The sequence below is a fragment of the Monodelphis domestica genome, chromosome 2, assembly GCF_027887165.1.
Source record: "Monodelphis domestica isolate mMonDom1 chromosome 2, mMonDom1.pri, whole genome shotgun sequence".
Classification (NCBI taxonomy): Eukaryota; Metazoa; Chordata; class Mammalia; order Didelphimorphia; family Didelphidae; genus Monodelphis; species Monodelphis domestica.
In genome coordinates, this window is record NC_077228.1 from 191,461,025 (window position 1) to 191,477,008 (window position 15,984).

The 15,984-nt window shown below is 34.6% G+C and overlaps 1 protein-coding gene across 4 annotated transcripts in view; it reads left to right on the forward strand.

The window, feature by feature from the left end:
* The window catches only part of SPAG9 (sperm associated antigen 9), a 226,480-nt gene that overhangs the window by 143,415 nt on the left and 67,081 nt on the right, over positions 1–15,984 (forward strand). The gene's annotated exons all lie outside the window — the stretch shown is intronic.

The window sequence follows — 15,984 nt, forward strand, 5'->3', positions numbered from 1 at the left end:
GAAGAGGTCAATAGGCTATACTAGCTTGCCAGAAAGTTCCATGACAAAAAACTAAGAACCCTTGGTGTCAGGTATTCCTGGGGAGGAAACTCACTGAACTGAAGCATATCTGCTGTTCTGATGTTAAAGTCTTAGAGGGTTCTCCGTAGTGCTGGTGTGTTGACAGTTGTCCCAAATCACTTAGCTAATAGGAATCCGAGGTAGTACTTGAACTCGGACTTTAACTCTGAAGCCAACTTGTTGTCTACTATATTCCAACTATCTTCATATGGTTTTATATAGTTAAAGTTAGTATGTACATAATATACATTGTAAGTACATATTTCAGGGTATATGTCACATTCATTTTTGTTCATTTTGTTTTTAGTTTTATATATATACATATAGATATAGTATGTAGTTATAAAAAGGGTCTAAGACAGATTCTAATCTGGGAAGCTACACAGAACTATAGTACTGGAATTTCCTATAAATATTTTCCACTTAAAATGATTCTATATTATCCTATTATGTTATCATACTCTTTCCACTATACCAAATCTAGCCAGAGGACCAAATCTCAACTTCCTGCCCGTTTTTGTAAGATTGAGAGCTAAGAATGATTTTTACATTTTTAAATACAGTAAATTTATTTTAAAATGTAAAAATCATTCTTAGCTCTTGTTCTGTAGGGAATTTGGCCCAACGATACCTACAGTAGACCATACTGCCTCCCTTACTATGTTTCAAGTTCCTTAAAATGTTCATACATGTACTATAAATATTAATTATGCTAGAGGTTAATGTAACATGAATTATATATAAAACAGGTAAAGTACAACTTGGCCATATTATTAATTTTACTTAAAACATGTTAATTTACTCACGTTATAGAGGATGATTTGATTTTTACGTGTTTTTCTACCTTTTTTGTCTCAGATTTTCTTGCATTAAGCAAAAACTTTCAAAATCATAAGTTAAGCTCAGGTTCATGCTCAAAAATATTTTAACTTGATGTTGTGATGTTGCTGCTATTGAAATACCTTTTTAAAATGTTTATTTATTACCAATTACATGTTATATGAAATTCTTTTTGAAAGTAAAGACTGACATGGTATTTTCTCTCTTTTCTGCCATCCTTATTTCCCAAGTTTGTTCAGAGTTAAAAGTGCAGCTATTCATTATCAGGCCAAAGTTAGACCACAGGAAACAAGAGACACTGTTAAGTTGCTGCTAAAGACTACTCTTGCTCAATTATAGTTTTGCTGGAATAGGTTTTGATATACTGACCATGTCTTCTTTCTCTGTTCCAAGATCCTTCAAACTGTAAAAATAAAAGCAAGAATTGTAAAAATAATAAAGCAATGAATTGATTATTGATTATAAACTGATTTTAGATACTCTGCTTGCTGTGCTTACAAAGTATTTTCAGTTTATATCAGTGAAGTGAAGCTTATAAGTGAACTTCTCTTCAGGGCCAGGCACAAGGATGCTAAAGAGACTCTTGTTATAAAAAAATAAAATATTTATTGAAAATATAAGGATAAAAAGGATTTCTCACTCAAAGGGATTCTAACTCCACCCAAATAAAACTCTCTTGTTCTGCAAGTAATCACTTCTCCTGTTTCCACAAGCTACACTGATCCTTCCTGATCTGACTAATGCAAATTTTTACTATTCTAAATAAACTAATACTATTATCCTTATAATTCTTAACTTCATCTTATAAAAATAACAAAGGCTAGGGTCTGAGCCTCAGCAAGAACCAAGTTAGGACTCTGAGCCGCAGCAGATTCAGAGTCCAAAACAAAGACCAAGTCTTTCTTTGGTCTTCTCAGAGTTAAAACAACAATAGTCACTAGTGTTTCCTAAGTTAGGAGAGGAAAACACTTAGATCCTTCAGGTCTTTCTCTCCTTTCCTTCTATCTGAGAGAGAGAGAGAGAGAGAGAGAGAGAGAGAGAGAGAGAGAGAGAGAGAGAGAGAGAGAGAGACTGCCAACTGCGAACCTCACACACACAGTCACCATTTGAAACTTGACTTAGATTTGCTTCAAACTCTTAATTCTTTTTCAAGCCAGCTTCTCTACTTCTTTTCTCTAAACTAATATAACAAGACCCAATTTCTAATACAAAATCTCTCCCATATGCTCGCTATTCTATATAATTCTAAAGCTATTATTATTATATTTCCCCCCCAAAATAGTCTTAATCTTATGCTTATCTTATCCCATTCTTATTGATATACCTTATCTATGTTAACCTGCACTAGGTATATAAGTCAAAGAAAAGAAAATTTCAATGAAAACATACTTTCACAAATACAAGTGCAAAACATACAATTACAGAAATTCACAATGCAAAACACAAAATGCAAACTTTTGAAATAATAAAATATAGTTATAAAAAAGCACAGAAATCCTGACCCACATTCCCACTTTGAGCTGTACCCCACCCTACAAAATAAAAGGAGATTTTTAAAAACTTCAGCAAAAATATCTTCTGTAATCTTTTGTGATACAATCTTCAACATATTTAGCTGTGGCAAAGAAGTTAAATAATCACAGTATGTGTTCAAAGAAATTTCTGTCTTGTGCTTCATACTTTATGGGCATACTATTGAAGAAATAGCATTTCACTGGAAAAGATAAAAGCAGGTCAATAATAGACTTTTTTAAAGATCTCTTCAGACTCTCTCATTAAGGCAGTGCCAAGACCATATCTTCACTGCTCACAAGTCGGTTTGCAGGCTTCATCTGTGCAGGACAGGGTGATGGTTGCACTTCTCAGTTAAAAACTAGGAGGAGGGAGATGGAAGCAGTTATTTCACTTTTTGAAATGAGCAGAACAGAAAAAGGAGAAAGGATGTCTCCGATTACTGGTTTTATAAAATATTTCTAATTTTGCTTTTTTTAATGTTGTAGACTTTTTTCTTTTTATAAACTCTGAACAGTGGTTCTTTTTCTATATGGAGTTAAACATCTCTTTTGGTGGCCCTACTTCTTGATTATATATGATAACCATTAATGAGCCGTGTGGACTTTAGGGTAGGTCACTTAATTCCTCTTGGACTTGATTTCTTTAGCTGTAAAATTAGTCTAGATCCCCAAGGTTCATTGTAGTTCTGATTTTCCATATAAGGATTCTTTGAATTAACTGTGTGTTGTAAAGTGGCAACATATTTAATATGTATATGTTCTGCCTTAACCTAGGAACATCCAGACTTGTATTTTTCAGTGTGGTTTTGTTAGCCTAGTTTTTCCTCACAAGTGGTTGAAATAAAAAATATTCTGAAAGAACAACAAAAAGCAGGCCAACTGTAACCAAGGGAACTGAGAGCTAAAGAAAATGGTGACACAAAAAGAGATTGGTGACACAGGTGCTTTGTCCTTTAATACTAAGCTCTTTCTTTCTCTGAGTCTTCTAGTAGAAAATTTCAATTCAGTAGAATTGTATTCAAATAAGTTTGTAAAGAATACAAAAGCCATATCTTTAAGTAATTAGCAAATGGCCACATTTCATAAGTTCACTTTACAAAGACTGAACATATTTTACTTTTCACAAACTAAGAAAAAGATGCCAGCCTCTGATGAAGTGGCCCTTCTTGTCAAGGCTTGGTTATTTATCTATATTCTCTCTCCTTTTGAAGTTTTCATGATACTGTCCTCCCCTCCTCTCTTATCCATCTGAATACTCCTCATTCTTGTTGCTGGATCTTCCTCAAAGATCCTGTATGCACCTTTGATCTCTTCCACTTTTGATCTTCCTGTTTTCTACCTCATTGTCATTCTTACTCTTTTTCAGTCTTTGCCTATCTATTGGTTTTTTTCATGCCACTTAAAATATGCCCAAGTCTCTCCCATTCTAAAATACCTCACTGGAACCTACCAACTTTTCTCATCTTCTCAGCTAGACTCCTTAAAAAAATCTTTTGCGCTTCATGCCTGTATTTTTTTTCCCCTTCTAAACCTGTCTTCTGACTTTACTGTTGAACTGAAACTACTCTCTCCTGTAGCTTACTGCTCTCATAATTCCCAGATATATTGGTGGTTTTTTTTTTTCAGTCGTTATCCCTCTTGGCCTCCCTTAAGAATTGGCAATCTGATCATCTTCTTTATCCTCTCTCATCTTGGAATTTTCCTGACATGCCCTCCCCAGTTCCTGTCTGAACACTCCTCATTCTTTTTCACTGGATCTTCCTCTATGACCCAACCGCTCACTGTAGATATCCCTGAAGTTTCTGTCCTAATCTTTCTTCTCTTTCTACCTCTACTGTTTCTCTTGATAATCTCATCAGACCCCCTAATTAAGTTATTCCTCTATGCTGATTATCTATCTATCTACCTATCTATCTATCTATCCTTATTTTCCTGAACTCTAGTCCTGTATTACCACCTACCTGTTGGATGTTTTGAAATGAATGTTAGCTCAAAAAGTCTAAAATTGAACACAAATTTTTCTTAACACTTGTACTTTTCCCAGATTTCTTTACTGCTATACAGGGTACCACCATCTTCCTAGTCATGTAGTTTTGCAACTTTGGTGTTATCCTTAACTCTTACCTGGGCTGTTAATAGTAGCCACCAAATTGGTCTTCTTGCCATGTCTCTCTCCCTACTCTAGTCCTATCTCTATCCAGCTGCCAAAAATCATTTTTCTAAAACATCTGCCTGTGTTACACTTCTAGTCAGTAACTCTAATGACTCCCCATTACCTATAGAATCAAACATAAAATTCTCTGCTTGGCATTTAAAGCACTTAATAATCTCATTTCTTCTCACCTTTCTAGACTTCTTACACACTATGTCCTGTCATGTATTCTACAGTCTGACTAGATTGACCTATTTGCTATTCCTCATATAAGATGTGGCATCTCTTGGTTCTGTCAGATGGGTGTAGCCTAGGCTACCCAAGATGTTTAAAACAAAATGGAATTCGATATTTTCCTTGCTAATAATAATTTCCTCCTCCAAACTTCTCTGTTTCTGTTTATTGTTCCATTATACTTTGCATACCTGGGTTTCATAAATTCATTCTTTCCTCTCATATACATTATGGTACAAGTCTTATCAGTTTTATTTTCATAATAATATCTTACATCTTCCTTTTCTCTGCTCACACATAGCCACCACTTCTAATTCAGGCCCTCACTACATCTCAGATCAGCTGTCCTGAGCCACAGGGCTCTCTTTCTAATCTCTCCTGTCTCTAATGCCTTCTCTACAAAGTTACCAAATAATCTTCTTAATATATGTCTGACCTTAAACTCACAAAAATTTAGTGATTCTCCTTTGCTTATAAGATATAAAATCTGCCTCCTAGCATTTAAAAACCTTTATAGACTAGTTCCTACCTACTTTTCCAGTCTTTTTTCCAACAATTTTTCTTCATGATCTAAACATTCTGTTCACCCTGACACTGGTCCTCAAACCTGACCCTTCATCTTCCATCTCTTTGCATGTGTACAAGCACATTCCTCATTCTTGCATTATGCTCTTAGAATCTTTGTTTTTCTCAAAGGCTTAAGTCAGGTCCTGATTCCTGGCTTCCCTGTTCCTCCAAGTGGTTAGTGCTTGTTCTCTCCTCATCTTCCTCTGTACTATGTTTGTGTTGTACTCTGTAAGAAGCTTGTAAGCACCTTAAGGACAATGACTGCTTAACTTGTGTCTTTGGTGCCTTGGGCATTAATATATACATATTGACCTGAATTTTATTTCTCATCTTCCAAAGTTACCAGAAATGCTTCAAGTTTCTCTTCCCCAATACTCAAAAATCCGAATTGCAAGTAATGGAGCAAGACAGGAGTGTTTGTTGTTCAGCCATTTTCAGTAGGGTCCAACTCTTTGTGATACCATATGAGGATTTCTTGGCATATGTACAGGAGTGGTTTGCCATTTCCTTTTCCAGCTCTTTTTGCAGATAAGGACCAGAGGCAAATAGGCAAAAAAAAAAAAAGACTTGTTCAGGATCATGCAGTGTCTGAGGCCATATCTGAACTCAAGAAAAGAAATCTTCCTGACTCCCGGCCTGGCATGCGCTATCCATTGCTCCATCTGGCTTCCCAAGTCAGAGGTGGCAGTGGTTATTTATAAGGGACTTCTGAAGTCCCTGTGAGGCTGACCAGTGGATGAGGTGATTAAATATTTTTAATTAAGTAGTAGCTGAAAGAAAGGGTTATTTTAGGGAAAGTAATCTGGCAGTGGTATGCTGGGTGGAGGGATATATGGGGTGGAGGGATAGAGAAATTGGAGAAAGGGAAAACCACTAGGAGTCAGTTGCAATGTTTCCCATGTATGGTCATGCTTGGCCTTTAACAGATAGTGAATTAAAATAAGAATAATGTAAAGATAGTCTTGGACAATCATGGCACATATATCTTTAGCTTCACTTCCACAGATACCTGGGAGACAGCAACTAAATTCTCCTGTGATAGTCTTAAGAGAATTGGATCAAGTTGCCAACCCAGATACTGAGCTAGGGCTAACAAGCAACTTACTTCAGTTGATGCCCTGGGATAGAGGTTACTGGCTGGGCAAACAGTCAACCTAGAGGAAGAGATCACCCCCAGGACTATAAAAGGATTACTTTCCCTACTCCTTGGACCTTAGATCTGCTGAAGAGATGTCAGCTTGCTGTAGGAGGCAAGACTCTTAAAGTATACTTCATTGAAGTATTACTGTTATCTGCTGAGAGTGATACTGATCTCCTGAGTGACTTATTTATAGATTAATCTCCTTCTCCTACAACATCCTCCCATCCTTAGCATTTTGGAATTGTCTTTAAAAGAATTGAGAGAAAAAAAGCAAAAGGTAACTGAACATCTATTAGGTAGGAAAGTAAAAGAAAAACCAGTGAAGTGCTTGAGAAAAAATATTTTATTTCATTTCTTTTGTATTAGTGCTCTTCTATAATTCTGTTTATGAGTACCTTTTGTCTTTGACTTGGATCATTTTGATTTGAAACGAACAGTATTTTTTTTAATTCAAAGAGATTTTATTTTCCCAATTCCATGTAATAACAATTTTTTTAACATACATTTTTTTAAACCCTTGCCTTCTGTCTTGGAAACAATACTGGGTATTGGTTCCAAGGCAGAAAAGTGGTAAGGAGTAGGCAGTGGGGGTCAAGTGACTTGCCCAGGATCACACAGCTAAGAAGTGTTCAACATGCATTTTCCAAAATATAAGAGCTAGATTATTTCCCTTCTCCTGTCTCCCTTCCCCCTTCCAGAGATGGAAAGCATTTTGATCTGTATTATACATGTATTGAGAAGTCATTAAAAAAATTGAGTCCCAAATTCTCTTCCTCCCTTCTACCGCTTTACCCTCTTCGAGAAGACAAGCAATATTGGTTACACATAGGAAATTGTGCAAAACATTTTTCCATATTGGCCATATTGCAAAAGAAGACACAAAGAAAATAAAACATAATAAAAAAGAAATTAGAAAACTATAGGCCTCACTCTGCAGTCATAGTTCATTAATTCTCCTTTTGTAGGTTGAATGGAGTACCCTCTCATGGATCCTTTGGAATTGTCTTCAATTTTTGTCTTGATCAGAGGAGCTAAGTTTTTCACATTTGATCCTCCTTACAATATTACTGTTACAAAAAATACTTAAATAAATTTTTTTAAAAAGAAAAAAGAAATAGTATTGCTGTTACTATGTACATTGTTTTCCTGGTTCTCCTCTCTTCATGTTGAATGAATTCATATGAATCCTTCCAGATTTTTCTGAAAATATCCATCTCATCATTTTTTATAGGATTTTAAATAGATGTTTTATAGTATTCCATCTGTGAGGTTCCTAAGAAAAAATTCTCAGGACCAGGTAGATTTGCAACTGAATTCCACCAAACATTTAAGGAAGAGTTAATCCCAACACTACATAAACTATTTGGAAAAAATAGGGAAAGGAATCCTACCAAATTCCTTTTATGACACAAATAGGGTTTTGCTATCTGAACCAGGGAGAACAAAAAACAGAGAAACAAAACTATAGAACAATTTCCTCAATGAATATCAATATAAGAATTTTAAATGCAAGGAGATTGCAGTAATATACCACAAAGATCATATATTATGACCTGGTAGGATTTTTACCAGTAATGCAGAGCTGGCTTGATATTAGGAAAACTATCAGCACAATTGACCATATCAATATGGTTGTCATTATAATAATAAAAACAACAAAAATCATATGATTATATCAGTAGATGCAGAAAAAGCTTTTGATAAAATAAAAGACCCATTCTCATTTTAAAAAATTATCCTAGAAATCAGTGGAACCTTTTGATGCATGAGATATTCCTGAGTTTAATATGCACTATTATTATTATGTTACATAAATTTTTTTTTGTGGTTCTTTCTATTTTTACATTGTTATAGTCATTGTGTATATTGTTCTCTTGGTTCTACTTTTTTATTTTGCATCAGGTCATGTAAATATTTCTTTGCTTCTCTATGTTTATCGTATACATTATTTTTCTAGCACAGTAATATTTCCTTACATTCATAAATATAATATTTTGTTTAATCAATAGGTGGACATATACTTTATTTTTAGTTTCTTTGCTACCATAAAAAGTGATGCTATAAATATTTTAGTGTATTATCAGAATTTTTTTTTTGTATCACTAAATCTTTGAGGTATTTGCCTAGTAATGGGATTTCCAGGTCAAAGGGTATGGAAATTTTACTAAAACCTTAAAATTTTTTTTCTCAATTTAGAACATTATTCCTTGGTTACAATAATCACATTATTTCCCTCCCTCCCCTCCACCCACTCTTCCTGCAGTTGAGGCACAATTTCATTGGGTATTACTTGTGTCCTTGATCAGTACCTATTTCCATGTTGTTGTTTACACTAGGATGTTCATTTCCAGTCTATATCCCCAATCATATCCTTTCAACCCATGTATTCAAGCAGTTGTTTTTCTTTGGTGTTTTTACTCCCACAGTTTTTCCTCTGGATGTGGTTTTTCTTGTAGGTTCCTCCAAGTTGTTCAGGGTCATTGCATTGCCACTAATGGAGAAGTCCATTACATTAGATTGTACCACAGTGTATATCAGTCTCTGTGTACAATGTTTTTCTGATTCTGCTCCTCTCACTCTGCATCAATTCCTGGAGGTTGTTCCAGTCCCTATGGAATTCCTTTACTTTATTATTCCTTTGAGCATAAGGTGCTCAGAGAGGAGTAGTATCTCTGGTATGGAGGGCTTGTCGTGCCTTCCTAGGGCAGCTCTCCAACCTCTGACCCTCACCTGACACCCAGCTCTCACTTGTGGCTCCTAGTAGCTGCTAGCGTGCAGCAGCGGCCACACCCCGGACTATGGCTTCGACAGGCCGGCTAAACCTTGTGAGGGTAGCCATTGGGTCGTAGACCCCTGGTGAACTAAGGCTTTGCTCACCCAGCATGTGAAGACTGCTTCAGCCGAACAGATGGAAGAAACCAATAAGAAGGTTCAACGGCTGAGAGGGCAACGCAGCAAAGCACTGGAGTGCTTAGGGCGTGTTGGAGCACAAAAGACAACATGGCCATCCAATGCAGCTGAGGAAGTCTCCAGGTGTAATGATTTTTTGTGCCACTGGACCCAGGCTTCCAATGCCGAGAGAGTGGGACTGTCTCTGTGCATCGACTTTTCCACTTAAATCTCCTTCACACACAAGTGTTTTTGTGCACACTCATCTCAGATGAAAGCGCACAAAGACAATTGTCATCCTCGGTTACTGAGAGACTACTACTACTACTACTACTACTACTACATAAATTTTAAAAAAGTTTTTCCAGTTCCACATAGAAACAATTTTACAGTTGTTTTCTGACATTTTTCAACTCACTACCCTCCCCCCCAGCAATAAATACTCTGTTAAAGATTATATAAGTACTTTCATGCAATATATATTTCCATATTCTCCATGTCATGACAGAAGACACATATCACAGACAATAAAAACTCCTGATAGAAAGAAAATTAAAAATGCCATGAGTTTATCTGCAATCAGATTATAATAATTACTTCTTTGGCTTTGAATAGCATTTTAAAAATTAACTTAAAATTTTTCTTTCCAATTTCATGTAGAAATAATTCTGATAATTGTTTTCTGACATTTTGCAATTCAAATTCTCTTCTTTCCCCTCTACAAGGCAGTAAAGAGCCTTTCTTAAAATGATAAGTAATATCTATCTAATCAAGAGCAAGCATTATCTTTTACAGTGATAAACTTGAAGACTTCCCAGTAAGTTCAGGAATGAAGCAAGAATGTTCAACTGATAGTTATAGCAGTAATACAAGAAAATGAAATTGAGGGAATAAAAATGTCAGTGAGGAAACAGTTAATTAACAGTCTGCAGATTACGTGATGGCATACTCAGAAAACCCTAGAGAATCAACTAAAAAACTAGTTGAAACAATTAACTTCAGCAAAGTTGCAGGACATAAAATAAACTAATAAATCATAATTTCTCTATACCACCAACAAAATTCAGCTAGAAAAAGAGAAATTTCATTTAATATAGATGCAGACTCTGTATTAAATATAAATATAAAATGCTTGAAAATTTACTTGCCAAAACAAACCCAGGGATTATATGAACACAGTTATAAAACATGTTTCACACAAATAAAGACAAATCTAAACAACAGAAGAAATATTAATTGCTAATGGGAAGGCTAAGCCAATATAATAAAAAATAAAAATTTTACCTAAATGAATTTATTTATTCAATGCCACACCATTCAAACCACCAAAGATTATTTTATAGAGCTAAAAAAAAAGTTACATTTCATCTAGAAGAACAAAAGGTCAAGAATATCAGTGGATTCAATTAAAAAAAAAGTTAAGGAAGGTGGCTTAGCAGTTCCAAATTTCAAGCTATATTACAAAGTGGTAATCATCAAAACAGTCTGGTTTTGATTAGTTAACAAATAGAGTAGTGATTGAACTAGATTAGGTATATAGTCATTAGTAGTAAATAATAGTAATCTAGTTTTTGAGAATTCCAAAGATCCAAGTTTTTTTTTTTTTTTGTTACCATTTGACAAAAATTTCTGGAAAAATTAGAAAACAGTCTGGCAGAAACTAGTTATAATTTGTAATATTTCTTAGCAAATATTGATTTATTAGCATCTTAATTCTATGTCTTTCAGGATTTATTTTGTATATTCTCTTCATATTATATTTAGGTAGTTGTACTAGCCTGTGAAAATATGGCTTAAGAATGCCTAAATGGAAGTTCTCAGAAGAAATTATAATGGGATAAAAGAAGCAATGAAAATCTGGGATTGCAATTTCTATAATCCAGTAGCATTATTTGTGCATTGTACTTGTATTAACTTTTCTTCCAAGATAGAGCTCCTAGCCCTTTTCATGTATACCTATCTATTATGTGAGAAATAAATAAAAATATTTAATGAATGAAAATTATATAAATAAAAACAAAATAAAATTTAGAAACTTAAGATCTAGAAAATGGTAAAGTAAAAATCTTATTTTTCATTTGGATTATCTAATATTAGTAAGTATTTTGGCAGTATCAGTTAACTGTTTTGATGCTTATGAATTTTAAATTTACAATATATCTTAGTTATAACAAAGTAAGAGAAAAAACTAAAATACAGAGATGTTGCTAAGACCTTTGACTCTTTTCTTCCTTTTTTGTGTTTTACCACTACTTTCAGTCAAATATATGAATTATTTTTAAATTGTTTGTCTACAAGTCTTTAAATGACAAAAGGGAGCATGTTTAATGTAAACTAAAGTGTAATGTAAATTCCTTCTATGGAATTTGAAAGTTGCTAACCTTGAATTGCTTCAGCAGAACTGCTGATGGGAGATTCAGATTTGTTAAGTTTTGTATGTCAAGTTAATGGGCAATGCATGCTGCATTCTTGTGTGGATGTGCTTAGCATACAGAAAAGATATTGTCTAAACAGCTCACATTCACCTTGACAAATTTTCTCTCCTCTTTATTTGATTAAGTTTAGAAATTATTTCTATTAGGCTGAATTTTCTCATTTGAATCTGTATATAGTAGTTAGACTTTATTTCTACTGCTCTACAATGAATGATTACTATTATTAAATACGTTTTCATTAGCATAATTAGGCATATTTAAAATACAGTCAACAGTTCCAAAATTTTTTTAGGTGGGGTTTAATATGCCTCTAATTGTTATTTTTTACAGTATCAGCCTTTCTTCCCTACTGCCCACCCAAAAAAACCCTCACCAAATGAAGCTCATTTTTAAAAAATTAAAATTTCTTAGTTACTTTAATGTGAGAATTTTGTGGCATTACCTAACAACCATTGAAAAATACAAAAATATTCCAAAACATTTGGGAAATGATTGTACTGTGAAAGGAAATATGAATGGGCTTTGGTTTTATGCCATTAGAAAAATTCTGGACATTGCCAGTGAAGGTATTATGAAATATTTCCTTTGTATTTTCTGAATCTACTTCCTCATGTAGAAATGAGATACAATGATGGACAAATTATTTGAGAATAGTAATAATTCAGATATGGTTTCATTTAAAGATAGCTTTATGTGTGCGTATGCGTGTGTGTCCTCTCCACTTTCTTTCCTTTCATTATCTTTAACACCTTATAATCTGGCTTCCAACAATATCCTTTCATAGAAACAACTCTCTCCAAAATTATTAATGAACTTTTAGTTGTCAAAGCTAATGTTGCCTTTTCTCAAATGTCTTTCCTGACATTTTGTATCTTTGACACTATTATCACTCTCTCCTCCTTGATACTTTTTTTTTCAGGACAGTGTTGTCTCCTGGTTTTTCTTCTTTCTAATCTTACTGTTGCTTCTCTCTCCTTTTTCTGGATTCTTTTCTAAATCATGTTCTTAACTGTAGCTTCCCCCCAGAGTTCTGTCCTGGGCCCTCTTCTCTTGTCTTCTATACTACTTTATTTGGTGACCTCTTCAGCTCCCATGAATTTAATGACCATTTTTATGCTGATGATTCTCAAATCTACCTTTCCTTTCCCCCTTTCTCTCTCTGCTACCCTCCACTCTCACATCTCCAACTGCCTTTTGGGCACCTTGAACTGGATATCCAGTAAACATACTAAATTCATTATGTGCAAAGCAAAACTCTCCTGTCTTGCCTACTTCTGTAGAAGACTATACCATCCTCTCTGGCTCCTAACCTAGGAGCCATCCTGTATCTGTATGCATCACTATTTCTTATGCCTTAATAGCACCAATCCAATTGTTTCCAAGACTTATTCATTTCACCTTTGCAACATTTCTGAATGTGCCCCCTTCTCTCTTCTAACCCTGCCACCACTCTAGTATAGTTCCTCATTGTCTCACTTCTTGATTACTACCTGCCAATGTATCTCCCAATGGGTCAACCTTTCTCAAGTCTCACCTACTCCAATCCATCCTCCACTCAGCCACTGAAGTAGATTTCCTAGTTCAGGACTAATCCTGTTAACTTCTCTATTGCAAAATATTCTATTTGTCATTCAAAGCCTTTCATAACGCAGCCCTTCATACTGTTCCTGTCTTCTTACACTTACTCCCCAACATGTATTCTTTAGTCCAGTGACATTGGCCTCCTGACTGTTTCAGGAAAAAGACACTCCTTTTCTCAGCTCCTGGCATTTTCTGTGACAGTTCCCTATGGCTAGAATGCTCATTTTCCTCTCCTCTGACTAATGACTTCTCCAGTTTCCTTTAAGTCCCAACTAAAATCCTATCTTCAATAGGAAGTCTTCCTTAACTCCTCTTTTAATGATTTCTTACTTATTCTGTATTATTTACTATAAATAGTATATATTTATTTGCATATTGTCTCCTCCCCCTTTAGATTGTAAGCTCCTTGAGGTCAGAGACTATCTTTTGCTTCTTTTTGTACCCCCAACACATTGTAGAGTGCCTGGAATATAGTTGGGGGTTAATAAATATTTACTGAATAAATGAAAATGTCTGCAGAAGGACCTGGCTGCTTGGAAAGGTTATTATTCGTTCCTTTATTGTCCCATAGACTCCTTTGAGTTGGAAAAACAGCAAGAAGAATAGTTGTTTTTTTTTTAAGTTAATTGTTGCTATTTTTAAAAAGTACTTGTATAGGCAAGACAGTACAAAAGCTAGAGTACAGAAGATTTGAAAAAGGTGATTTTTATTGATGGAATTCATTTTTCTTTGCATTCAAAGTTGTACCAAAACTATTGCCCAGAGGAGTCCAGGGGGTAGCGTGTAAGATACAGGGCTTTTGATCAGAGGGTAAAATTCTACCCCATGCACCACCACCCTCCACTCCCCCCAACACATACAAAATGTTTGGGGATGGGGCAGCTAAATGGTTCAGTGAATTGAGAGCCAGGCCTAGAGATTGGTCCTGGGTTCAAATGTGACCTCAGACATGTTCTAGCTGTGTGACTCCTAGACAAGCCATTTAACCTCTAGCCCTTATCACTCCTCTGCCTTGGAAACAACACACAGTATTGATTCTAAGATGGAAGGTAAAAAAATATCTGCGGAATTATTTACTTTCATTGGACCTGGCAATCTTGTTGCCCATTGAGAGATTGATAAATACATTGTTATGCTGAACAGAATCATCCCAGAATTACAGAAATTCCCACAGAGAGAATACCATAACACAGTGATGTATCATGTTACATATCATGACAGTTAAGAAATTAATTGGATATACAGCAGTTAACCTGAGTCTGGGAAATTACTTGATTTAAACTTTTTTTAAAAAATAATCTGACTGTACTCAAGAGGAGACTTGGAAAAATGAAATATTTGCCAAGTGTGAGAAGTTTAGTTTCACAATTAAGAATTTAAAATCTATGTCAATTTGTAAATTTATTGCTAAGTTGTGATTGCAGCAAAGGGAAGACATGCATATAAAAAGTTGCCAGATTTATTGTATCAGTTAATTTAAATTGTTTATTTTGGCTCAAGTAATTTGCACATGACTAGTGCTTAATGGACCACCTCCTTAACCCCACTGTTGGACTCCAATGAGATAATTATAGTTCTTTGTAAACTCTGAAGCCCTGTGGAAATATGATTATTGTTAAGGGCTCCCAATTTTATCTAAAATGAACTGTTCACAATGGAATTAATCAGTGGATTATGGCTAGAGACTTTCAAATTATTTTTCTGTGGTATAGTGAAAAGATTGATTGACTTGTAGAGTTGAAAGAGCTAGATGTGAATCCTGCCTCTGACATTTTTAGCAATGTGGTCAACAATAAATCATTTAATCTGGCCCAGTTCGGGTAGTGCTGCCTGTCTCAGATAGTGTTAGGATTGAATTAAGTAATGTTTGTAAAATACAGAACTTCTGTGAAATTTAGAATGCTTTGCCAAAATGCTATATAAATATCAGCTATTACATTATTATTATAATTATTCATTCTTTTCCCAAGAATGTTCACTACTAATAACCTAGGGGACAACTCCCATGTGACCTTTAAGGTCTGGGACTTAATGAGAAGAATGAAGAAAACTTTTTTCTCATTCTATCTGATTATCAGATATCTATCAGATTTTTGCTTTGAGAATGGAGGAGGCAGAATTTGCTCTTTGCTAGTGGATATAGAAAATGACTTTATTGAAGCTCAAGTGGAAGGTGTTCTCTTTCCCCCTCTACCTTCTTGTTTGAGCACATTGATTTTGCTGAATAATAAAGATTATTCAGAGGCGTATATCCTGGGTATTTTGGTTATACATTTCTAAATATAAACAACATACCAGCTTGAAAATTGATGCTATATTAACTTGGATTTGAAAGTTGCATTCTAGTACTTTAATATGCTTTTAGCAAGAGAAGAGTTGTTGAGTTCTGCAGATCCTAATGTTCCAATTTAAAAAATAAATGATAAATGCAAGGGGAAAAAAATTGGAAAAATGACCAAGTATAAATTCATTGAATATACAAGTAGATTTGAGGAAAAGACACCTTGGTTTTTATAAAGAGGTAACGTTTAATTAATTTATAAAAAGTTTTTTTTTTTTTAAGGAATTGAT